The sequence below is a fragment of the Pan paniscus genome, chromosome 2, assembly GCF_029289425.2.
Source record: "Pan paniscus chromosome 2, NHGRI_mPanPan1-v2.0_pri, whole genome shotgun sequence".
Taxonomy (NCBI): domain Eukaryota; kingdom Metazoa; phylum Chordata; class Mammalia; order Primates; family Hominidae; genus Pan; species Pan paniscus.
The window spans coordinates 112,896,687-112,922,201 of NC_085926.1; the positions used below are offsets into that span (position 1 = coordinate 112,896,687).

At 38.0% G+C, this 25,515-nt stretch overlaps 1 protein-coding gene and 1 pseudogene across 38 annotated transcripts in view; one reads left to right on the forward strand and one right to left on the reverse strand.

Annotated features, from left to right (window-relative positions):
* LOC100973699 (Y-box-binding protein 1-like) overlaps positions 1 to 23,894 on the forward strand; it is a 104,496-nt pseudogene extending 80,602 nt beyond the window's left edge.
* Positions 1 to 25,515, reverse strand: part of ZBTB20 (zinc finger and BTB domain containing 20) — an 830,234-nt gene that overhangs the window by 597,529 nt on the left and 207,190 nt on the right. The gene's annotated exons all lie outside the window — the stretch shown is intronic.

Below are 25,515 nucleotides of genomic sequence, written 5' to 3' on the forward strand. Positions count from 1 at the left end.
TCATTGAGGCCTGGGATAAATTCCACTTGGTCATGATGATCTTTTTAATGTGTTGTTGAATTTGGGTTACTAGTATTTGCTTGTGGATTTTTACATCAATGTTCATCAGGGATATTGGCCTGTGGTTTTGTTTTCTTTTCTTTTCTTTTTTTTTTAATGTGTCTTTGGTTTTGGTATTAGGATGATACTGGCCTCACAGAAGGTGGACACATTCCCTCCTCTTCTATTTTTCAGAATAGTTTGAGTAGAATTGGCATTAGTTCTTTAAATGTTTGGTAAAATTCAGCGGTAAAGCCATCAGGTCCCAGGGTTTCCTTTGCTGAAGGACTTTTTATTACAGCTACCATCTCATTACTTATTATTGGTCTGTTCAGGTATTGGAATTCATGGTTCAATCCTGGTAGGTTGTATATGTCTAGGAATTTATTCATTACTTCTAGGTTTTCCAATTTATTTACATGTATTAATAGTTGCTTATAGTAGCTTCTAATGGTCTTTTGAATTTCTGTAGTATCAATTGTAAGGTAACCTTTTTCAATTTTGATTTTATTTATTTGGGTCTTCTATCTTTTTTTCTTAGTCTTGCTAAATGTCTGTCAATTTTGTTTATCTTTTCAAAAAACCAACTTTTCATTTCATTGATCTTTTGTATTATTTTCTTCATTTCAACTGCATTTATTTCTGCACTGATCTTTATTATTTATTTAATTCTACCAATTTTGGGTTTGGTTTACTCTTGCTTCTCTAGTTCTCTAAGATGCATTGTTGGGTTTTTTATGGAAAGTTTTTCTACTTTCTTGATGTAGGCACTTGTCACTACAAACTTCCCTCTTAGTTTTGATATGTTCTGTTTCCATTATAATTTATTTCAAAAAACTTTTAAAATTTCCTTCATAATTTCTTCATTGACCAACTGATCATTCAGGAGTACACTGTTTAATTTCCATGTGTCTGTATAGTTTCCACAATTCTTCATTATTAATTTCTAGTTTTATTCCATGGTGATCAGAGAAGATATTTGATATTATTTCAAATTTTTGAATATTTTAAAGCTTGTTTTGTAGTCTTAGGTATCCTTGAGAATGATCCATGTGTTGATGACAAAAATGCATATTTTGCAGCCGTTGGATGAAATGTTATGTAAATATCTATTAGGTTCATTCAGTCTATAGTGCAGATTAAGTCCAATGTTTCTTTGCTGATTTTCTGTATGGATGATCTGTTCATTGCTGAAAGTGGGATGTTGATGTCTCCAGCTATTACTGTACTGGGGTCTATCTCTCTGTTTAGCTCTGATAATATTTGCTTTATATAACTGGGTGCTCCAGTGTTGGGTGTATATTTATTTACAGTTGTTATATCCTCTTGCTAAACTGACCCCTTTATAATTACATAGTGACCTTCTTTATCTCTTCTTGAAGTTTTTGTCTTGAAATCTGTATTGTATGATATCAGTATATTTCAAGTATACTTCCAAATATGATTGCAGTATTATAATGTTGTTTTTCTATGTACATATTATGTACATAGTACTAGTAGTATTATGTACTATGTAATAGTAATAATATTTTTAGTGTTACTGCAAGTTTTGTACCTTCAGATTATTTCTTATTGCTCATTAACATCCCTTTCTTTCTAATTGAAGTACTCCGTTTAGCATTTCTTGTAGAACAGGTCTGATATTGATGAAACCCCTCAGCTTTTATTTGTCTGGGAAAGTCTTTATTTCTCCCTCATGTTTGAAGGACATTTTCACCAGGTATACTATTATAGGGTAAGAGTTTATTCCTTCAGCACTTTAAATATGTCACGCTACTTTTTCCTGGGCTGTAAGGTTTCCACTGAAGAGTCTGATGCCAGATGCTCTGTTGTATGTTATTTGTTTCTTTTCTCTTTCTACTTTTAGAATCCTTTTCCTTATATTTGACCTTTTGGGAATTTGACTATTAAATGCTTTGAGATAGTCTTCTTTAGTTTAAATCTGCTTGGTGTTCTTTAACCTTCTTGTGCTTGAATAATTCTATCTTTCTCTAGGCTTGTGAAGTTCTCTAATACTGTCCTCAGAACAAACTTTCTACCTCTACCTCTCTCTTTACCTCACTTTTAAGACCAATAACTGTTGCCCTGTTGAGTATGTTGTAGGCATGCTTCATTCTTTTTTATTCTGTCCTTTTGTCTCCTAAATATGTTTTCAAACAGCCCTTCTTCAAGCTCACTAATTCTTTCTTCTGTTTGATCAATTCTCCTGTTAAGAGGCTGCTGCATTCTTCAGGGTGTCAACTGCATTTTTCACCTCCAGAATTTCTGTTTGATTCTTAAAAATTGTGTCAATCTATTTGTTAAATTTGTCTGATAGGATTCTGAATTCCTTCTCTATCTTATCTTGAATTTTATTGAGTTTCCTCAATAATTCTGTCTAAAAGGTCACATTATCTCTGTGTCTCTGAGATTGATCCTTGGTGCCTTATTTTGATTGCTTGATGAGGTCATGTCTTCCTGGATGGTCTTGATGCTTGTGGATGTCTGTTAATGTCTAGACATTGAAGAAGTAGGTATTTATTGCAGTCTTGGCGGTCTGGACTTGTTTGTACCCACCCTTCTTGGGGAAGCATTCTAGGTATTCAAAGGGACTTCTTTATTGTGACTAAATTTTTGGTCAATGCAGCTGTGTCTACATTGGGGGCACTCCAGGGTCAGTTACACTGAGGCTCTTACGGACTCATAGAATTACCACATTGGTGGTCTTGTACAAGATCTGGAAGAATTCTCTGGATTACTAGGCAGAGACTTTTGTTCTCTTCCATTACTTTCTCCCAAACAGAGTCTCTCTGTGTGAGTGTGCTTAGCTGCCTGGTGCTGGGCTGGGGGAGACATAATACAAGTTCCCCTGTGGCCATCACCACTGAGACTGTGCTGGGTCTGACCTGAGGCCAGCACAGCACTGGGTCTTGCAGAAGGCCCACTATAACCACTATTTGGCTGCTGCCTACATTCACTCAAGGCCCTGGGGTTCTACAATTATCAGTTACCAACACCAGCCACGTCTGTGACCTTTTTTTCATGGCACCGAATGCCCCCGGCCCCAGACAGTTCCAGAGAGGCCCTCTAAGATCCAGGGCCTGGAGTAATAAACCTTAAGAATCTACCTGGTGCTCCATTCTACTGCAGCTGAGCTGGCACGCAAGCCACAAGACAAGTCTTTTCCACAAGCACAGAAGTCTCTTCTCTTGGACACCACTGCCACATGCCCATGGGGAGTACTAACAGGCTACTGTCAATGTTCATTCAAGACCCAAGGTTCTTCAGTCAGCTTGTGGTGAATGCTGCCAGGCCTGGGACTCATGCTTCCATGTGGTGAGCTCTAGCCTAGGGAAACTCCCCAAATGCCATTCAAGAACCAAGTCCTGGATTCAGGAACCCCAAGAGCCCACTTCCTGCTCTACAACACTACGGCCAAGCTAGCATCTAAGCTGCAAGACAAAGTCCCCTTTTCTCTCCCATCTGTTTTTCTCAAGTAGAAGTAGTCTCTCCCTGTAGCCACCACAGCTGGGAATGTTCTGGATCACACCTGAAGCCAGCATGTTTCAGAGTCTCACTCAATGCCCATGACATGTACTGCCTGGATATTGCTGCTGATTAGGAAAGGCCCAAAGGCTCTTTAGTCAGCAGGTGATGAATCCTGCCAGGGCTGGGTCCTTCTCTTCAAGGCAGCACATCATTCCCTTCTAGCCCAGAGTATATCTGGAAATGTTATCTGGAAGCTAGTGCCTAAAGTGGGTGCTTCAAGACTCTACTTGGTGTCCTATCCTACTGTGGCTGAGTGGGATCCAAGTTGCAAGACAAAGTCCTGTTTACTCTTCACTCCTCTCCTCAAGTGGAATAAAGGAGTCTCTTTCAGAGCTACCAATTGCATTGCTTGGCGTCAGAGGAGGGGTGGCAGAAGCCCTCCCTTGGCCACCCTGTCTGGTGTCTCACTAGGTCATATGACCCCTGCATCCACTGGCTCCAAGCCTAGCAGAGCACTAGGACTTGCCTAGGAGTTGCAGTCCTTGTGGCTCAGACTACCTTAAAGTTTATTTAGGACCCCAGAGAATTTTAGCCCACAGTGGTGAAGTTTGTTGATACTTGAGTTTCAACCACTGGGATGGACAATTTCTCTCTTGTAAATCCCTTTTAAGCCTAATATAAAAGATAAAAGACAAAAAGTATCAAAAACAACCATAGCTAGAATATCTGTTAATGGATACACAATATAAAAAGGTATAAAATGTTATATCAATAAAGTGGGGGCCTGGGGGAAAAGCAAGATATAGAGTTTTTATATGCAATGGAAATTAAGTTGTTATCAGTCTAAATTTGATGGTTGTCACTACAAGGTGTGTTATATATGCCTCAAGGTGACCACAAGGAAAAAACCTCTAGTAGACACAAAAAATAGAGACATGAATCAAAGCAAAAACTGAATAAAATACAAAAGAAGACAGCAAGATTGGAAGAAAGAAACAAAAGAACTACAAAACAGGCCAGGCATGGTGGCTCATGCCTGTAATCCCAGCACTTTGGGAGGCCAAGGGGAGTGGATGATGAGGTCAGGAGTTCGAGACCATCCTGGCCAAGATGGTGAAACCCCATCTCTACTAAAAATACAAAATTAGCCGGGTGCGATGGCAGGTACCTGTAATCCCAGCTACTTGGGAGGCTGAGGCAGGAGAATTGCTTGAACTCGGGAGGCAGAGTTTGCAGTGAGCTGAGATTGTACCACTGCACTCCAGCCTGGGTGACAGAGAAAGACTCCATCTCAAAAAAAAAAAGAACTACAAAACAGTCAGTAAACAATTAACAAATGGCAATAGTAAGTCCTTATTTGTCAATAATTACTTTAAATGTAAATGGATTAAATTCTCCAATCAAAATACAAAGAATGGCTCAACAGAAAACAAATATGTAAAATACAACAATATGCTGCCTATAAGAGGCTCACTTTAGCCAAAAGGATACAGAGCCAAAAAGTGAAGACATGAGAAAAGATATTCCATTCAAATGATAACCAAAAGAGAATAGGATTGGTTATAGTTATATCAGACAAAATAGACTATTAGTCAAAATCTATCAGAAGACACAAAGAAGGTCATTAAATGATAATAAAGTGGTCAATTCATTAAGAGGATATAAAAAATTGCACATATACATGCACTCAACATTAGAGAATCTAAATATATAAATTAAATGTTAACAGAACAGAAGGGAAAAATAGACAGCAATACAATAATAGTAAAAGATTTCAATATTCCACTTTCAAAAATGGATAGTCATATAGATAGCAAATCACTAGGGAAACAGTGGTCTTTAAAAGTATACAGACCAAATAGACCTACAGACATATATAGAACATTCCATCCAACGGCAGTAGAATATACATTTTTCTCAAGTGCACATGGAACAGTCTCCAAATAGATCAGATGTTGGGCCACAGAACAAATCTTAACAAATTTAGAAAAAACTAAAATTATCTCAAGTATCTTTTCTGACTACATTATAAAATTAGAAATCAATCAAAGGAGAAATTAAAAATGAAAAAATCACAAACATGTGGCAATTAAATAATACACTTCTTAACAGCCAATGTGTAAAAGAAGAAATCAAAACCAAAATCTTGAATATCTTTAAACAAATGAAAATGGGCACACAACAAGAGGGAAGGACATAACAATGAATGCCTACATTAATAAAAGAAGAAAAATCTCAAACAACTTAATTTCACACCTCAAAAAATTAAAAAAAGAACAAAGTGCACAAAGTCAGCAGTAACAAGGATATATTAAAAATTAGACCAGAAATAAATGAAATAGAAAATAGAAAAATAATAGAAAAGATCAGTAAACCTAAGAGTTCGTTTTTTGAAGACAGATAAATCTTTAGCTAGATTACCCAAGAAAAAAAAGAAAGAAGACTCGAATTTAAAATTTTGTAATGGAAAATGGACAATTAAAATGATAGAACAGAAACACACAGGATTATAAAAAGACTACATGAAACAATTACATTCCAACAGATTAGATAACTTAGTAAAAAATAAGTTCCTAGAAACATATAAGATGCAAAGACTGCATCATAAATAATAAAATTTGGAACAGATTAATAACAAGTAAGGAGATTGAATCAGTAATAAAAAATTCTCCCATCAAAGAAAAGCCCAGGACTAGATATCTTTTATTTTTTGAGACAAAGTCTTGCTCTGTCACCCAGGCTGCAGTGCAATGGTGTGACCTTGGCTCACTGCAACCTCCATCTCCTGAGTTCAGGTGATTCTCCTGCTTCAGCTTCCCAAGTAGCTGGGATTACAGGCGCCCACCACTACACCCAGCTAGTTTTTGTATTTTTAGTAGAGATGGGGTTTCATTGTGTTGGCCAGGCTGGTCTCAACCTCCAGAATTCAAGTGATCTGCATGTCTCAGCCTCCCAAATTGCTGGGATTAGAGGTGTGAGCCACCGTGCCTGGCAAAAGAACTAGATGTCTTGATGAGCGGATTCTACCAAGCTTTAAAAAATTAATGCCCATCCCTCTCAAACAGTTCCAAAATATTTACAAGAATGACACACTTCCTAACTCATTTCAAGGCCAGCATTGCCCTCATACCAAAGCTGGGTAAGAGTGCTTTATGGATATACACCATCAGCAAGCTATTGCAAGGACAAAAAACCAAACACCGCATGTCCTCACTCATAGGTGGGAATTGAACAATGAGAACACTTGGACACAGGAAGGGGAACATCACACACCAGGGCCTGTTTTGGGGTGGGGGGAGGGGGGAGGGATAGCATTAGGAGATATACCTAATGTAAATGATGAGTTAATGGGTGCAGCACACCAACGTGGCACATGTATGCATATGTAACAAACCTGCACGTTGTGCACATGTACCCTAGAACTTAAAGTATAATAAATATATACATATATATATATAAAGAGTGCTACAAGAAAAGAAAATTACAGAGCAATATCCTAGATGAATATAGATATAAAAGTCTTCAACAAAGTACCACCAAACCAAATTCAACAGCACATTAAAAGGATCATACACCATGATCAGGTGGGATTTATCTCTGGGATGCAAGGATGGTTCAACATACACAAATTAATAAATGTGATACATCACATTAACACAATGAAGGATAACAGTGCAGGAAAAGCACCTGACAAAAATCAATGCTTTCTTGATAAAAAGCCTCAACAAATTTGGTACAGAAGGAACGTACCTCAACATAATAAAGATCATATATGGCAATCCCATAGAAAACATCATACTCAGTGGTGAAAAGCTGAAAGCATTTCCTCTAAGATTAGGAATGAAAAAGCATACTCACTCTCACTATTTCTATTAAACATAGTATTGGAATTCTTAGCCAGAGCAATTAGGCAAGAAAAAAATTGGAAAGGAAGAAGTTAAATGGTCTCTGTTTATAGATGACATAATCTTATATGTAGAAAAACCCTGAAGACTGCAGCAAAAAAAGAAAAAAAAACCTGTTGAAACGATATATGAACCCAATAGTTTCAGGATACAATGTAACATACAAAAATTAGTTGCAGTTCCCTACATTAATAAAGAACTCTCTAAGAAATTAAGAAAAAGATCCATCTTAGTCTGTGGGCATTGCTTATTACCTAAGGCTGGGTAATTTATAAAGAGAAAAAGTTTATTTGGCTCATGGCTTTTCCAGATGTACAAGAAGCATGGCACCAGCTCCTGGTGAGAGCTCAGGCTGCTTCCACTCATGGCAGAAGGTAAAGTGAAGCCAGTGTGTGGAGATTACAAGGCAAGAGAGAAAGAAGAGGGAGCTGCCAGGCTCTTTTTAACAATCGGCTCTCATGGGAACCAATAGAGAAAGAAATCACTCAATACATCAAGAAGGACATCAAACCACTTATGAGGAAACTACCCCCACGATCAAACACCTCTCATTAGGCCTGATCGCTAACATTGGGATCAAATTTCAACATGAGGTTTGTGGGGACAGATATCCAAATTATAAAACGATTCCATTTACAATAGTATCAAATACAATAAAATACTAAGAAATAAATTTAACCAAGTTGATGAAGAATTTGTACACTGAAAACTCTTAGACACTGATGAAAGAAACTGAAGACAAAAACAAGTGTAAAAATATTGTACGTTAGTGAATTGAAAGAATTGCTGTTTTTAAAATGCCCATGCTTCCTAAAGCATTTTCAGATTCAATGCAATCTATCAATATTATAATGATATTTTTTACAGAAATAGACAAAACAATCCTGAAATTTGTTTGGAACCACAAAAGATCACAGATAGCTGTAGCAATCTTGAAAAGGAACAAAGCTGGAGGCATCACACTCCGTGATTTCAATTTGTCTTACGAAGCTACAGTAATCAAAATAGTTTGGTACCAGCATAAAAACAGACACCTAGGTCAATGGAATAGAATTGAGAGCCCAGAAATAAATGCACACTTCTATGGTTAACTAATCTTTGGCAAGGGCACCAACTATACACAATAAGGAAAGGAAATTCTCTTCAATAAGTGGTTTTGGGGAAACTGGATACTCAAATACAAAAGAATAAAACTGGATCCTTGTCTTGCACTGTACACAAAAATTAACTCAAAATGAATTAAAGATTTAAATCTAAGATCCAAAACTGTAAAACAAAGCTCCTTGACATTGGTCTTGGCAAAGAGTTTCTGGATATTGACACGAAAAGCATAGGTAACAAAAGCAAAAATAAAAAAAAGTAGAACTACACCAAACTAAAAACCTTTTGCACAGCAAAGGAAACAAAAACTGAGAAGGCAACCTACTGAATGGGAGAAAACATTTGCAACTATATATCTGATGAAGGGTTGATATTCAAAATGTATGTAGAACTCACACAACTCAATGGCAAAAAAATAATAATAACAATAACTCAATTTAAAGATAGGAAAAAGGCCTGAATAGACATTTTTCCAAAGAAGGCATACAAATGGGCAAGAATTATATTAAAAAGTGCTCAACATCAATAATCATCAGGGAAATGCACATCAAAACTACAGTGAGATATCACCTCATGCCTGTCAGAAGGGCTAAGAGATAAATATCTGCAAGAATGTGGAGAAAAGAAAACACTTGTCCACTGTAGGTGGGAATGTAAATTGGTATAGCCATTATGGAAAACAGTATGGAGTTTCCTAAAAAAATTCAAAATAGAATAATTATATGATCCAGCAAGCCCACTTCTGGGTTTATATCCAAAGGAAATGAAATCAGTATCTTTAAGAGATATCTGTACCCTCATAATTATTGCAGCATTATACATAATACCCAAAAGATGGAAACTACCTAAGTATCCATCAATGGGTAAAGCGGATACATGAATAAAGAAAATGTGGTACATATACACAATGAAATATTATTTTGCCATAAAAATAATCAAACCTGTCATTTTCAACAACATGAATGAACCTGTAAGACATTATACTAAGTAAAATAAGCAAGATATAGACAGACAAATAGTCTGTGATCTCACTTACATGAAATCTTATAAAAAGGTGAATCTCATGGCAACAGAAAGAGTGATGATTGCCAGGGGATGGTGGTGGAGAAAATAAGGAGATGTTGATTAAAGGGTACAACATTTCAGTTATAAGTTGAAAAAGTTCCAGGGATCTAATGTACAGAATGGGTGGTGAAGAATGTGTGAATTAACTTGATTGTGATAATCACTGAGAAATGTATGCATAAAACAATCACAACGCACACTTTCATTATATACAATCTTTGTCAATTAAATATTTTTAAATAAAAAATAAATAAAATTGTACTTCCGGTTTTTGAGATACTGTTTATTTTTTATCCACTCTTTTTTCTCACTCCTTTTTAGATTAGATAATTTCTATTGATCTATCTTTAAGTTCAATGACTTTTCCTTCAACCCCTCCTCCATTATACTGTTAATCCTACTAATTTATTTATTTAATATAATACATTTCTCTGTTTTAAAATTCCCATTTGGTTCTTCTTTTTTTTTTTTTTTTAGATGAAGTCTCGCTCTGTCGCCAGGATGGAGTGCAATGGTGCAATCTCGGCTCACTGCAACCTCTGCCTCCTGGGTTCAAGCAATTCTCCTGCCTCAGCCTCCCTAGTAGCTGGGATTACAGGCACGTGCCACCACACCCAGCTAATTTTTGTATTTTTAATAGAGATGGGGTTTCACCACGTTAGCCAGGATGGTCTCGATCTCTTGACCCTGTGATCCGCCCCCTCAGCCTCCCAAAGTGCTGAGATTACAGGTGTGAGCCACTGCACCTGGCCAATTTGGTTCTTTTAATAATTTCTTATTTCTCTGCTGAGATTTCCTATCTTTTTGTTCATTTCAACCATATTCCCTTTCATCTCTTAAAGCGCAGTTTTAATACCTGCTTTAATTTTCTTGCCTAGTAATTCCAACATGTGGGTGATTTTAAGATTGTCATCTGTTGATTTTCTTTATCCTTAAGAAAGGGTAACATTTTACTGGGTTGAAGTAATTATGGGGTTTTTGTTTGTTTGGTTGTTTGTTTTTGTTTTGTTTTGTCTTGAGACGGAGTCTCGCTCTGTTGCCAGGCTGGAGTGCAGTGGCACGATCTTGGTTCACTGCAACCTCTGCCTCCTGGGTTCACACAATTCTCCTGCCTCAGCCTCCCGGGTAGCTGGGACTACAGGCGCCCGCCACCACACCTGGCTAAATTTTTGTATTTTTAGTAGAGACGGGTTTTCACCATGTTAGCCAGGATGATCTCAATCTCCTGACCTCGTGATCTGCCCACCTTGGCCTCCCAAAGTGCTGGGATTACAGGTGTGAGCCACTGTGCCTGGCCAATTATGGGTTTTAACTTAGACATCGTCAATGTTAATTGTGGATACTCCAGACTTGGAGTCCTTAACTTGGACAATGTGTCACATTGAGCCAAAGAGTGCTGATATCTTTGTTCTCATGGGACATTAATTTGGCTAATCTCATACTGAAAAATTTGTGCTTTTTGGATCTCAGTGTGGACTGATTTCAGTCTGCCCTGTGCATGTGCAGTTCAGGGGTCAGACAAAGACTTAAGACAGAATTTATACACACAATTTCCCATCTCTGTCTCTTTACTTTCCTATGTTTTTCCTCATTCTCTGACATCCCTGTTCCTTCCCAGAGTTCCTACAGCCTACAGAGAAAGCAAGGGCTTTCTCTTGGAGTTGAATTGTCCCATGTTGCCACTGCAATTGGAGATGCCCTCAGAAAAAGCCTCAGAAATGTGAAACTCACTTCATCTCATGACATTTGCTTAATACAAAGTTTGAACCTCCTCTAATATTTCTCTAGTCTTATCCATTCTCCAAAACCTTTACAGAGTTGTATTGTGTTTTGTTATGCTTTGCTTTTATTTTTGGTTTTTGTCCAGAGTTTATAGCTACTATCTGCAGGCTGGTTGTTTTTTTGGAAGTTTATTTCTCCACACAAGAAGCAAAACTCTTGTATTATTACTAATCCTGAGAACAGAAGGTTACAGAGAAACAGAAAACAGAAGGCTTTAAAAAAGTACCAAGAGATACAAATAAAAATTGAATAAAAAACAAACAAAAAAAAACTAGAAACATGTCTCCTGCTTCTAGGAGAGGGCTGAACAAAGGCAGATGAAGAGGCAATAAAGTAGGTAATAAGTACATTTACAGAAATATATGCCATCAAATAGGTAAGAATGCAAGTAAAATTTATATATAACAAATACCCAAAAGTTTTGGAAGCAGAAAAAATGTTAGTCAATAGTTCATATTGTCTAACAATCAATCTGTCACCCAGGCTTTGTCACCCAGGCTGGAATGCAGTGACATGATCATAGCTCACTGAAATTTCAAACACTATCCTCCTGAGTAGCTGGGACTACAGGCATACACCACCACATCTGGCTAATTTTCTATTTTATTTTTTGTAGACATACGGTCTCACCATGTTGCCCAGACTGGTCTTGAACTTCTGGGGGCTCAATCAATCCTCCCTGCTTGGCCTCCCAAAGTGCTGGGATTATAGTGTGAAAGGAAAATAAATCTTGGGGCCCAAAATCACTAAGCTAAAGGGAAAAGTCAAGCTGGGGACTGCTTAGGGCAAACCTGCCTCCCATTCTATTCAAAGTCATCCCTCTGCTCACTAAGATAAACGCGTATCTCATTGCCTCTTTGGCAAGGCTAATCAGAAACTCAAGAATGCAACCATTTGTTTCTAATCTACCAATGGCCTGGAAGCCCCCTCCCACTTTGAGTTGTCCTGCTTTTGCTTCAAGTTGTCCTGCCCTTACGAACCGAACCAATGTTCATCTTACATATGTTGATTGACGTCTCATGCCTCCCTAAAATGTATAAAACCAAGTTATGCTCCGACCGTCTTGGGCACATGTTATCAAAACCTCCTGAGATTGTGTCATGGGCATGCGTCCTTAACTTTGACAAAATAACCTTCCTAAATTGACTGAGACCTGTCTCAGATTTTTTAGTTTCACAACAGGCATGAGCCACCATAGCTGGCCTCAAAAGTTTCAAAACCAACACTCTTCATCAGATCTCAGAACCAAAGAAGGAAAAAACAATTGAAGAATTTATGTCCACACTTATGCCAAGATTTACACTAATGCATATCACATCTCAAAGATTGAAGAACTCTCTCAAGAACTGGCAATAATTAAGTTTCCAACCAAATTATATTTTCTAAATTAAAAATAAGCACACATCCAAGTGTAAAATTAAAAAAAACCTGAAGCTAAAGCACATTCACCTTATAGATAAAAATATAGTCCATACCTCTCTATTTTATAAATGCATTTTCAGACTTGATGCATTATAGGACATGGTAACCTCAAACAGCAAGGAAAAAACTCTTATTTAAAACTCAGTAAGAATATAATCTCTGTAAGAAAATTATCATTTTAAATAATTTGATTAAACTGTTTTCTCCTTTGATATACCCCTGGATGTAACACTATTAGGTTATAGTGAAAAACACCCTCAATTAACTCTCAAAAAGTATGGTTCCACCATTAAGCTACTATGAGACTTTGGACAGGTCCCTTCACCTATCTAGGCTTCAGTTTACTCATGTGAAATGTGAGGCTAGAACATATGGTTTCTGCTTTCCAGGTGTAAAATTCTATAACTACATAACTTTATTTCTAGGTTCTTCAATGATGGAAAGATTCTTGTTTAATTTCTAAAAAATAGATTTGGCAAATTCCTCAGATCTCAGGCCCAAAGAAAATATTTCAGGAGAGATACATTATGCCTTTCACACAAGTGCAAAAAAATTAAAAATGTAGACTCCCACACACAATCTCAAGCAAATCATCAACTGACATCTGATGTTGTCTTACCTACAGAGTTAAGAAGCTTGTTTACATCTGTACTTCAGGTGAGTGAGATAATTTTGTGAATGGTAGGTTAAAAGTAATTTCAAATTTGAGAATTAAGCAATGAGAAATGTGCTGTAAATTTCAAGAAAAAGATGCTGCAATACTGTTTAGGATTCTGAGAACTTTAGATCTATCTTCTTATAAAAACTTCCACTTAGAAACAAAGAAATAAACAAAAACCAGGATAAACAATACAATGCTCTTTCCAACTTGCTGGAATTACATTCACTCAGATAAACATTTATTATGCACTTAGTTGGTACAAGGTGTACTGTCCTCTGTGAGACACACACACATAGAAAATAATTTTGTATCTGCTTTAGTGAGTTTATAATATGCCAGAATAAATACATACTAAAAGGCATATATACATAAATAATATAATGCATTGCAGGAAGAGGTAAGTACTATGATAGAGGGACACAGAAAGTCCTGTGCCTCAGGCCTTGCTCCCTGCAGGGCACTAAGCTATTTCGAATCACACTGCAGGAGGTGGCCAACTACACAGTATGCAGTGCATCAGTGCTATCCAGGGAAGAAAAGACTACTACATGGTTAAGAGAGCCTGAAAAAACAGAAGCAGAGAGGTGGACCTAGAAAACTAGCAGTCAGTTGAAGGTCAATATGTTCCTACCTGGAAAATAGGGTCCAACTACTGGGCAGAAGGCCAGGACCCAAGGGTGATTCTGTGCAACTGGGGGAGGTGAGAAAGGAGAGAAAGGAAGTGAGTATTCTGTTGTGGGAAGAAGGGAATTCCAAGATGACAACACAGCAAGAGCTTAACTATAGATGAAGGAATTCTGAATTTCTTCTAGTTTCCCATCTCATGATCATGTCAATATAAAAGGAAATTACTATAAAATGTAATAATTTCTACCAGTCTACAGATTCTGGCAGGCTAAATTAAACCTGAAGATAAGGACAAAATTACATTCCAGTTCCTACTTACAACTTCTATCACATAAAGAGGTACTTACATAGTTCATATGTGCAAACTGAGTTGCACGCTTTCTAAATCGTTTTATTTAAATGTGAAATGTTTGGAATTGGGTATCACTGGTCTTCATTTTGTTTTGAAAAGGCAATATGAGTGAATTAATCTATCATCAGGCTAATAACAAGAATAAGTATTTTAACTCCTTCCTTTGAAATGAAAAGACAAATTCTTTAGCCAAGAGCTTCCAAGTTTAATTTACGATTCACAAAATTCTACAAACATAAATTATATAGTAGAAGTTTCCCTTATTCTTACTTGAATATAACTCTAATCATTTGAATATCAGTTTTAACAAAATGAATAAGAGTACAGCAGAGTTCAGATGAAGCTCGTTTCTTGCCAAAATCCGTATGAATGCCAAATACCTTTCAAGCACAAATAAATCCTGCCTTCCATTTAAACAAACAAACAAACAAACAACAAACAAAACACCACATTGCCTAAGATTGGGCAATCACTACTAAGTGACTACTAAGTAGTGAGTAACAGCTAAGGGAAACGGAGCGAACTTTAGGTCACCAGGGCACGGTACACTGAAAAACATGTGCTGCGCTTCTTCAGAAACAAGCTACAACAGCAGAAAGACGAGGTACCTTATATCTTGTTTATAAATCTTACTTTATAAAGGAGAAAAAAATGAAAAAAGGGAAATAATATTCCGTTATATCCTATTTTGTGCTAGGCACTTAGACAATGTTTTATTATTTAATTGAAACTTGAGTTCAATCGGTAGCAGGAGCGGGTAGCGGAACCCAGAAAGCACTGAGCAGCCCCACCACCGCCCCCGGCCCAGTTACCGTCACCCCAGAAGGAGCCACAACCCTGCAGCCAGCAGGTCACCATCACAGCAACCACAACCCTGAGCAAAGACGCCAAGGCAGCCAACCCCAAGCCGGCACCACCTGCAGCGGCGCAGGGAGCAGTGGCAAGGGCGATCTCACAGGCGGCGCCTGCTGATGGGGATAAGATCACCGCAAAGAAGATTTTGGGAACAGTAAAATGGTTCAATGTAAGAAATAAATGGTTTCATCTATGCGAATGGCACCAAGGAAGATGCAGTTGTACAGCAGAATACCATACAGAAGAGTAACCCCAGGAAGTACCTTAGCAGTGTAGGACACGGAAAGACTGTGGAGTTTGATGATGTTGCTGCAGAAAAGGGTGGGGAGGCAGCAAATGTTACAGGCCCCTGTAGAGTCCAGTTCATAGCAGTAAGTATGCAGCTGACCTTAACCATCATTGACGCTATCCATGTGGTCCTCAGGCAATTACCAGTAGAATTACCAGAATAGTGAGAGTGGAGAAAAGAACGAAGGACGGGAGAGTGCTCCCTTAGGCTCGGCCCAACAATGCCGGCCCTGCTGCAGGCGAAGGTTCCTGCCTTACTACAGGCAGAGACCCTACGGAAATTGACCACCATATTCTAACCCTCCCTTGCAGGGAGCAGCGACGGAGGGTGCTAACAACTGGGGTGCAGGAGCACAAGGTAGGCCAGTGAGGCAGGATATGTGTATGGTTTATAGACCACGATTCCTCAGGGAACCTCATCGCCAAAGCCAGCCTAGAGAGGACGGCAGTGAGGAGAGAAAAGAAAATCAAGATGAGACCCAATATTAGCAGCGACCTCAACATCGGTGCTGCTAAAACCCCAATTACCTATGTAGACTCCCAGAAAACCCTAAACCACAACATGGAAAAGAGACAACAGCAGCCAGTCCACCAGTCAAGAATTCTGCACCCGAGGCAGAAGAAGGTTGAGTAAATGCTGGTTTACCATCTCCACCATCATCCAGTTTAATCATCCAACAAGAAGAAATGAATATGAAATTACAGCAATGACAAATGCAGGAAAGAAATGCTGAAGACCTTAAGTGCTTGCTTTTTGCCCATTGATCAGAAACCAGAACTACCTGCATTATCTACGAAGCATGGGGTTTTTTAAATTATTTTTACCTACAGACATGTCTTTTTGGTAATAACAAAGGTTTTTATTGTTGTTGTTTTTGTGTGTTTTTTTTTTAGTTTGGTTTTTCTCAATATGCCTTTAAAAGCTTTTAAATTGGTTCATATGTCAAGTTGAGATTTTTAAGCACTTCATTTTTAATTTGTAATAAAAGTTTACAACTTGATTTTTTCAAAAATGTCAACCAACTGCAAGCACCCATTGAAAGTCTTAAATAATATAAAAACTTTAAATTAAATCAAATGGGTATTAACACCATATAATACAAAAAAGAAGTGAGGTTTGAAAATCCTTATGCTTTTGTGATGCCACACATCACCTAACTGGTAGCACAACTTGATTGCAATCTGACTCTGAAGCTTTTCTTCATTCCTAGACATCCTATTTTTGTTGAAGTCCTAGATTTTAAAAGTATAATTTTTTTTAGGAATAAAGCTCTGGTAGGCAGGAAATTCTGCTGAAGCTGTTTCTGGGCAACTTGACTTTGCCAGGGCCTTTGCACTGATTGTGTTAATGGCCACCTCCTCTTCAGATGTAGGGTTATGGATCACCTGTAACCACCTGTAACCTGTACAACAAGCTGAAGGAGTGTTTGCCTAATATTCAATCCACAGAATTTATTTCAAAAATGGTGAGCCTCACTAAGGTGATAGCAGTAGCCTGTCCACAGGCTGATCAACAAAATCTTGTCTTTGATCCATGGTTTCTGCTTCTTGGAGTCTCCCAAGGTACATTCTGCCACTGCTGGACCTAGAATCATAGTCTCCTTTCCTGCCAGCCTTCTCACCCTGCCAAACTTATCATATACAATTGTTTGACATCACAGATATTATCAATCCCTAGGCCTCTCTAGCTTTCTGCTCTTGCAATTTCTTTTACATTGTCTTTGTCACCCAGCACAGAGCCCATACATAAGTCATCACTCTATTTTCTTAGAAATACTTTCAGTTCACTTCTTGGTTTTCCTATCTCACTTACCAAGCTGTCTTAGTACAGATCTAAGATGAGAATTTTAGTACAAATAATTTATTTGGGAAACAACCCCATGAAACACTGGTAAGGGAGAAAGGATGGAAGGCAGAAAAGGGAAATAAGATAGAATGTTTGCAAAGATAACCATCAATAGTTCCTCAAAGCCTTGCTCTAGCATGCTGCTCTTCCCATCAAGAGGCAGAGTTTGTTTCCCCCACTCTTGAATCTGCACTGACCTTGCACCCTTTTTTGAACAATAGATTGCAGCAGAAGTGATGCTATGCTAGTTCTAAGCCAAGGCTATAAGAGTCCTGGCAGCCTCTTCTTTTGCTTTCCTTAGATGCAGATACCATGTAAAGAAGCTCAGACTAGATTAGTGAATGATGAGAAGCAATGGGGAGAGACAGGCCCAGACAGACCCCAGCCATTCTATACATTGCACTGAGGCCTAAAACCCATAAGTAAAGCCATCATAGTCATTCCTGACCCAGACAGGCTTCCAGTCAAGTGCAACTACATGAGTGACCCAAGCTATTATTAATCTAAGCCTGGGCACCGCAAAGATTTGGAAAAAATAACAAATCTTTGTTGTTTTAAGTCCCTGTATTTGGGGGTAGTTTGTTACACAGCCATAAATGAAACAGGGACAAAGCCAAAAAAGGGTAAAATTACTAATCTAAGCCTGGGCACCGCAAAGATTTGGAAAAAATAACAAATCTTTGTTGTTTTAAGTCCCTGTATTTGGGGGTAGTTTGTTACACAGCCATAAATGAAACAGGGACAAAGCCAAAAAAGGGTACAATTACTAAACAAGTTACTGCTATGGGAAATGAGTTTAGTCCTTCTGGGATACTCTGGAAAACAGTAAAGAACATGCCTCACAGTTATCCCATGTGAAGGGTAAGGATGATAGTGTAATCCACCCACTTGCTAACAGTTATTTGCTTAAGTCTCTTTCTAGTGACAGTAACTATTTGGTACTTTAAGCCTGCCCAATACTGTGAGCCAAATCTGCTCAGCAGTCACACACAAAAAATGCCTTCAGGCAGACAGTCACAGTATCAGGAATAAGCAGTCTTCTGTGACAAGAGGTGAGTGGTGGAAGGAAACAGGAAGAGCATCAACATAGGTGAAAACCCAGGCCTGGAGCAGTCCAGCTATCTGCTTTCTCCACTCCTAGAACTGCAACAGCTAAAGTGGGTCACATACACTCACAGATTACAACCACTACACATCTACAGCTCCCAAACTTAGCTGGGTCCCAAATGTTACTTAATAATCCTTCCAAGTTTCCCTAATCATCTGTTTACTTTAGTATATTTTACATCTATTTCAAAATTTCCCACTTTTATTAAATCTTCTATTCCACCTACCCCTCCCCCTTCGGTATCAGCAAAGCAACATGCTCTCTATCCCAATGAGAAAATAAAGGTCATCAGATCAATTTTTTGCTACCTCCATTGCACTGCATTCAGAATCATCCTTCCTTCCTTCCCTACTAATACCACAGGAAAGGGTCAAGGTAAATGCAGCATTAATCCAGCACCTCTCCATCTCTGGAATACCCCACCTTAGAATACAAGAACCCCTTATGTACTTGCCCTTTTCTGTCTCTCTTAGGTCCCTAATGCATGAATCTCATCGAGTTATAGATCTGTTGAAACCCTGCACCTATGGATCTTTGCACCAAGCATTGTTCCTACTGCCTAAAATGTACCTTTCCCAACTTTCCCCATTTCTAGACTCTGCCCTGGCAGAGTCCTCTTCATCTTTTAGACCTCCACTTAGCTGCGACCTCTTCAGGAAAGCCTTCTTTACTTTGCTGCCCACGATTCCTCAAATCTATGCTTACCTCTGCCACAGCACTTTGCTCTTTTCTGAAATCGCTCATTCCTTTTTCTGATATCCTTTTCCTCCTCCTTTACCTCCCACTGAAAATAAGCTCCTCCAAATCAGGTATTTGCCTTATATATTTTTGAACCATAGTATCTGTGCCTAGAACATAGCTGTGGATTAACAAATAGCACCAAATTTAAATAAATAAATTAATCATCTCTTTTCCTTAAGTTACTTCCCAGAGTAACTTTAGTGGAAGCTGCAGGCAAGATTTATGTGTACTGTGGCCCTTCCTCTTTCTATCCTTTTTTTTCTTTTTAACATTCTAAGAGGTATCATACAGGTCATGATAAACTGAGTCTCTTCTAAATTTGCATATAGTGAAAAATAACAGGTCAAAATGCATTTGCTTAGAAGCTCAGGAATCCATTGTTCAGTTAAAACTTGTTGCCTTGTTATAATGTTATGACAAAATAGGCTTCCATACTGGCTTTTAACATATAATTGTTAATTATCATCACAAAAGTTTCAAAATTTCTTCAGTTTTAAAAAGATATTCATAAGTAAAAATGCATACAGTACTTGTATACTCACAGTGAGCTTATTTAATAATATGTTTGTAGAATGTAAAATAGCTTTCTGTTTTATGGTCAGATTTGATAGGCCTATCAAAATTGGTTTTTATAGATATGATTGCTACTTTCATCAAAAAATGAACCATCAACTTTAAGAGAAATGAAAAAATCAATTTGGGTCATGGTAACTTCTAAGCCCTACTACCTAGTCCTAGAATTTGTTCTTAATAGACCAGACTGTCTGCAAAATACTTTGAAACAAAGAATGTGTACTTTGCCTCCTCCCTACCATGTTCTTGGCAACTAGGGAATATGGGACATTTTAAGTCTTTAAGATAAAATTAATCACACTGATTTAGAATAACTAAAATCTTGTCAGAGTAATTCCTACCTTCTCCCTTCCCCACCATGTTACCTTTAGGAAGAGGAGACACACTTGAGGAAGCTCTTCAAGGCTGGTCTTCAGGGAAATAAAGACATTGAAATTCCACTCTAATTATTTTTTATTACCTGCCACCTTGAATCCAGAATATATGTTACATTATGAAGTGTCGTATTCTTGACTCAAAACATCCTTCCAATTAAGATTTTCTTTTTTAAAAAAAATTAGGTTAAAGCAAAAATGCAGAAAAGAAGGGTAAATAAGATTAGGAAACCATCTGAAAATTACTGCATTTTGTAAACTTTGGTAAAACGCATGAAGAAGCATGTTTTCCAGTCTGCTTTCTCGGCCTGTGGATACCTGGGACATAATTCAGTTTGCCATCCCCTGTTCCCAGATCAGCTCAGTCTTTGTTCAGCTCCATCTTCAATCTGGCATATAATTACTTCTTCAGCTCCTGTGCTATTTGGTTTTAAGCACCTCTTACCCCCAAGGCCTCATGGCTCTAAGGGCTTGTTGAATTTAAACAAGCACATTTAAATCTTTGTCTTTAAATGAGTAAAATAAAAGTCTTAACACCTAACACAGAGTACTCTTTTATCCACCTACACTCTAAATGTGCATGTTATAATTGCCTACCAGATCATAATGAGCATCTATCCATCCTCAAAATCAGAGAAAGGGGGGCTCATTCTAGAGGTAAATTTACAATAAATGGCTTTATTCTTGATTAGCTATGTGTGTTTGGGGACACAGAGACTGGCACCTGCATAATTTAAATACCTGATAGGAATCAGATGATCAGGACACCTTGGAAATAAAGGTGGAAAAACAATAGTGGAGGAAACACAATGGTGGAGGAAAAACAAAAGAAAAAAACATGATTGTTAAAAGAAATTAATAAAATACAACTTAAGGAATTTTAAGCTTCACCTCTCATTGGAAAAACACTGCAAACTCATACACACACTGATGCATGCACACATGCATGCGCACACACACATATGCAATATAATTACAGAAATGTTAAAACTATCTGTCTTTCCTGAGAGTCAGGAGATGTGGATTCTACCACTACTGCTGCTGGCAAATCATAAATACCATCCATGGTTTTAGTTTAGCCTGAGTAAATGAGTAATCATTACATTTGTTCCACATACATACTTTACTCCAAACACTGGTAGATAAGTATTGAATGAGACCCTCATTCAAATACACGGTCAAAAATGCCACAAAAAGAAGTATTATAATTATAACTATTAATTATAAGTAAAGTTTTTTAATGAATGAATAAATTAGTAAAACAAATAAATTTTAATAGATATAAATGGAAAACAAAGCATGTGCAATCTCACTAGTGATGAAGCTAATAGATATTTTAAAAGTGAGATACTAGTCTTTCACCTATCAGATCAGTTAAAGTCAATAAAAGAAAAATTCAGTGTTGGAAGAGGCACTGCAGTGGGAGTGTACATTAGTACCATTAAGCATTATGTATCAAGGGCCTGAATCATGATTATGTACTGTGCCAGTTTGGGTCCTCTTGTGCCAAGGTGAATTGGGTATGTGAGATAATTATTTGGGGTAGAATCTATACATGATAAAGGGGAAGAGGTGTAGGTAAGGAGAGCACTCAGACTATGATGCAATTCTGACATCTCTGAAAGGAGAAAGGCAAGGAAGCATTTGGTAGGAAGAGATCTGCATACAGGAAAGTCCTGAGAAAGTCTCAGCCAGGGTTGGTTCCAAGTCTTTGTTATTGTGAATAGCACTGCAATAAACATATGTGTGCATGTGTCTTTATAGCAGAAGGATTTATAATCCTTTGGGTATATAGCCAGTAATGGGATTGCTGGGTCAAATGGTAGTTCTGGTTCTAGATCCTTGAGGAATCACTACACTGTCATCTACAATGGTTGAACTAATTTACACTCCCACTAACAGTGTAAAAGCGTTCTTATTTCTCCACATCCTCTCCAGCATCTGTTGTTTTCTGACTTTTTAATGGTCGCCATTCTAACTGGCTTGAGATGGTTTCTCACTGTGGTTTTGGTTTGCATTTCTCTAATAACCAGTGATGACGAGCTTTTTTTTCATATGTTTGTTGGTGACATAAATGTCTTCTTCTTCTTCTTCTTTTTTTTTTTTTTAGATGGAGTCTCGCTCTGTTGCCCATGCTGGAGTGCCGGGGCGCAATCTCGGCTCACTGCAACCTCCGGCTCCCGCGTTCAAGTGATTCTCCTCCCTCAGCTTCCCAAGTAGCTGGGACTACAGGCGCATGCTACCACATCCTGTTAATTTTTTGTATTTTTATTAGAGACAGAGTTTCACCATGTTAGCCAGGATGGTCTGGACCTCCTGACCTCGTGATCAGCCTGCGTTGGCCTCCCAAAGTGCTGGAATTACAGGAGTGAGCCACTGCGGCCAGCCGTAAATGTCTTTCTTTGAGCAGTGTCTGTTCATATCCTTCAGCCACGTTTTGATAGGGTTGTTTGTTTTCTTCTTGTAAATTTGTTTAAGTTCCTGGCCGGGCACGGTGGCTCATGCCTGTAATCCCAGAACTTTGGGAGGCTGAGGTGGGTGGATCACAAGGTCAGGAGATCAAGACCAGCCTGGCTAACACGGTGAAGCCCCATGTCTACTAAAAACACAAAAAAATTGGCCGGCCGTGGTGGTGGGCGCCTGTAGTCTGGGACTACTTGGGAGGCTGAGGCAGGAGAATGGCGTGGAGGCAGGAGAATGGCGTGAACCCAGGAGGCGGAGCTTGCAGTGAGCCGAGAACGTGCCACTACACTCCAGCCTGGGCAACAGAGCGAGACTCCATCTCAAAAAAAATAAAAACAAAATAAAATATTTAAGTTCCTTATAGATTCTGGATATTAGCCCTTTGTCAGATGGATAGATGGCAAAAATTTTCTCCCATTCTCTAAGTTGCCTGTTCACTCTGATGATAATTTCTTTTGCTGTGCAGAAACTCTTTAGTTTAATTAGATCCCATTTGTCATTTTGGCTTTTGTTGCCATTGCTTTTGGTGTTTTAGTTATGAAGTCTTTGCCCATGCCTATGTCCTGAATGGTATCACCTAGGTTTTCTTCTAGGGTTTTTATGGTTTTAGGTCTTACGTTTAAGTCTTTAATGCCCATCAGTGATAGACTGGATAAAGAAAATGTGCCACATATACACCATGGAATACTATGCAGCCATAAAAAGGATGAGTTCATCTCCTTTGCAGGGACATGGATGAAGCTGGAAACCATCATTCTCAGTGAACTAACACAGGAACAGAAAACCAAACACTGCATGTTTGCACTCATAAGTGGGAGTTGAACAATGAGAACACATGGACACAGGGAGGGGAACATCACACATTGGGGCCTGTCGGGTGGTGGGGAAGTAGGGGAGGGATAGCATTAGGAGAAATACCTAATGTAGATGACAGGTTGATGGGTGCAGCAAACCACCATGGCACATGTATACCTATGTAACAAACCTGCAAATTCTGCACACATATCCCAGAACTTAAAAGTATAATAAAAAAAAAATTCTAGAAAAAGAAGTTGCATCTGTACTGAACATGTACAGACTTTTTTCCTTCTCATTATTCCTTAAACCATACAAAAAAGAAAGTCTCAGCCATGTTGGTAGGGAGTCCCTGAACCAGAGTTACCCATTAGAAGAATCTAGTGTTGGGCAGAAATGTCCCCGTTCTGGTATTCCTGACATGTTCAGTCACTGGGTGGAAGCAGCCCCAAAGAAGGATGGTTTCAGGGTGAATGTTGTGGTGGATCCACAGGTATAGCAGCTGGAGGCTGTCAATTATCTATGCTCTCTACAAAAGCTTCTCTTGAAAACAGAGCTGAGAAAGACACTTGCATACATATGACTTTATTCCCGTTCTAGGAATCTATCTCAAGGAAGCAATCTAAATACCAAAATAATAATGATAAAGAGCTTTATGAACAAAGATGCTCATCGCAGTCTTTTAAAAAATAATTGAAAGGATAGAAACAATTTAAATGTCCAAGCATAAGGATTGATTAAGCAGCTATAGTATGTCTACTTTACCAAAAATGCTGTGGTTATTACAATGGAAAACTTATATTTTAAGTAAAATTGAAAATAGAGATAAAATATGGTATAACTTTTAAAATTAAAAGCTTTGAAAAGATACATATTTTAAGACTGGCAGAAAGTAAACCAATATGGTAGTAATAGGAAGTTTTTTTGCATTTTTGAATTTTCCAAATTTTCTTTATTAAAATTTATGACCTTTAGCTGAGGGAAGGAAGCATTCAAAATAAAAAGGCAAAAAAGCAAAATAGTTAAAACGATTTAGTCGAAGTAAGCAGGGGAAATATGAAGCTATAGAAGAGAAAACAAAGAAGACAATAAAAATATCTGAAGAATACTGTCTTAATAATTCTGGGACTAGGTGTGGTGGCTCACTCCTACAATACCAGCACTTTGGGAGGCCCAGCCAGGAGGATTACTCGATGAGCCCAGAGTTCAAGGCTGTAGTGAGTGATTATCATGCCACTGCACTCCAGGCTGGGTGACACACCAAGACCCAGTCTCTAAAAACAAATTCTGGAAAACAGCTTCATGGCTCCAACATAACATTGAACAAAGCCAAAGATGGGAAAGGAAAAGGGAATGTTTTTATTTTAATTGTAGCATTGGGTTTTTAAATGAAAACTGATGTTTCATATGCTCTTCTATGACTATTCAGTATAGGTGTTTCACCATCATTGTAAGGAGTATCTTCTGTGTATGTAAGTATGTGTTCATTAGTGCATTCATTTTTCAACATGTGATTAAACAGTTTGAGAGTCACCATATGCCAGGTACTGTGCAAGCAAATCAAAGGTCACAGTGTAAAATGAGAAAGGGTATGTTTTGGCCCTCTATTCTAGAATTGTTTATAGAAAGCGCATAATTTAAGCCCATATGTCCCATGGCCTAAAGATACCTGTCCATTAAATACAGTGCATTTCATTGCCTTTTCAGACTCTCTTCACTATGCACATAAGTGACAATGTAATTGCAATTTGATTAATTCATATAAACTAAGAAAGGAGGAATTATTCATTCATTTCTGATTTTTTTTTTTTTTGGACCGTGGAAAGTATCCCGATTCCTACTATAGTCTGCCAAACCCTCTCAGGATAGACCTCTATATACTTAAAAGAACTAGTTTCATAGATTGCTGTCATGCACCCTAATTAGACAAACGTGTTTTCCAGGTCTATCTGAAGGACATTCTGATATAATGCATACCTATCTTCTTAATCTTCTTATTCAGCTTATGCATATCTCTTTTCCTTTAAAATCCATCAATAAATGATCTGTG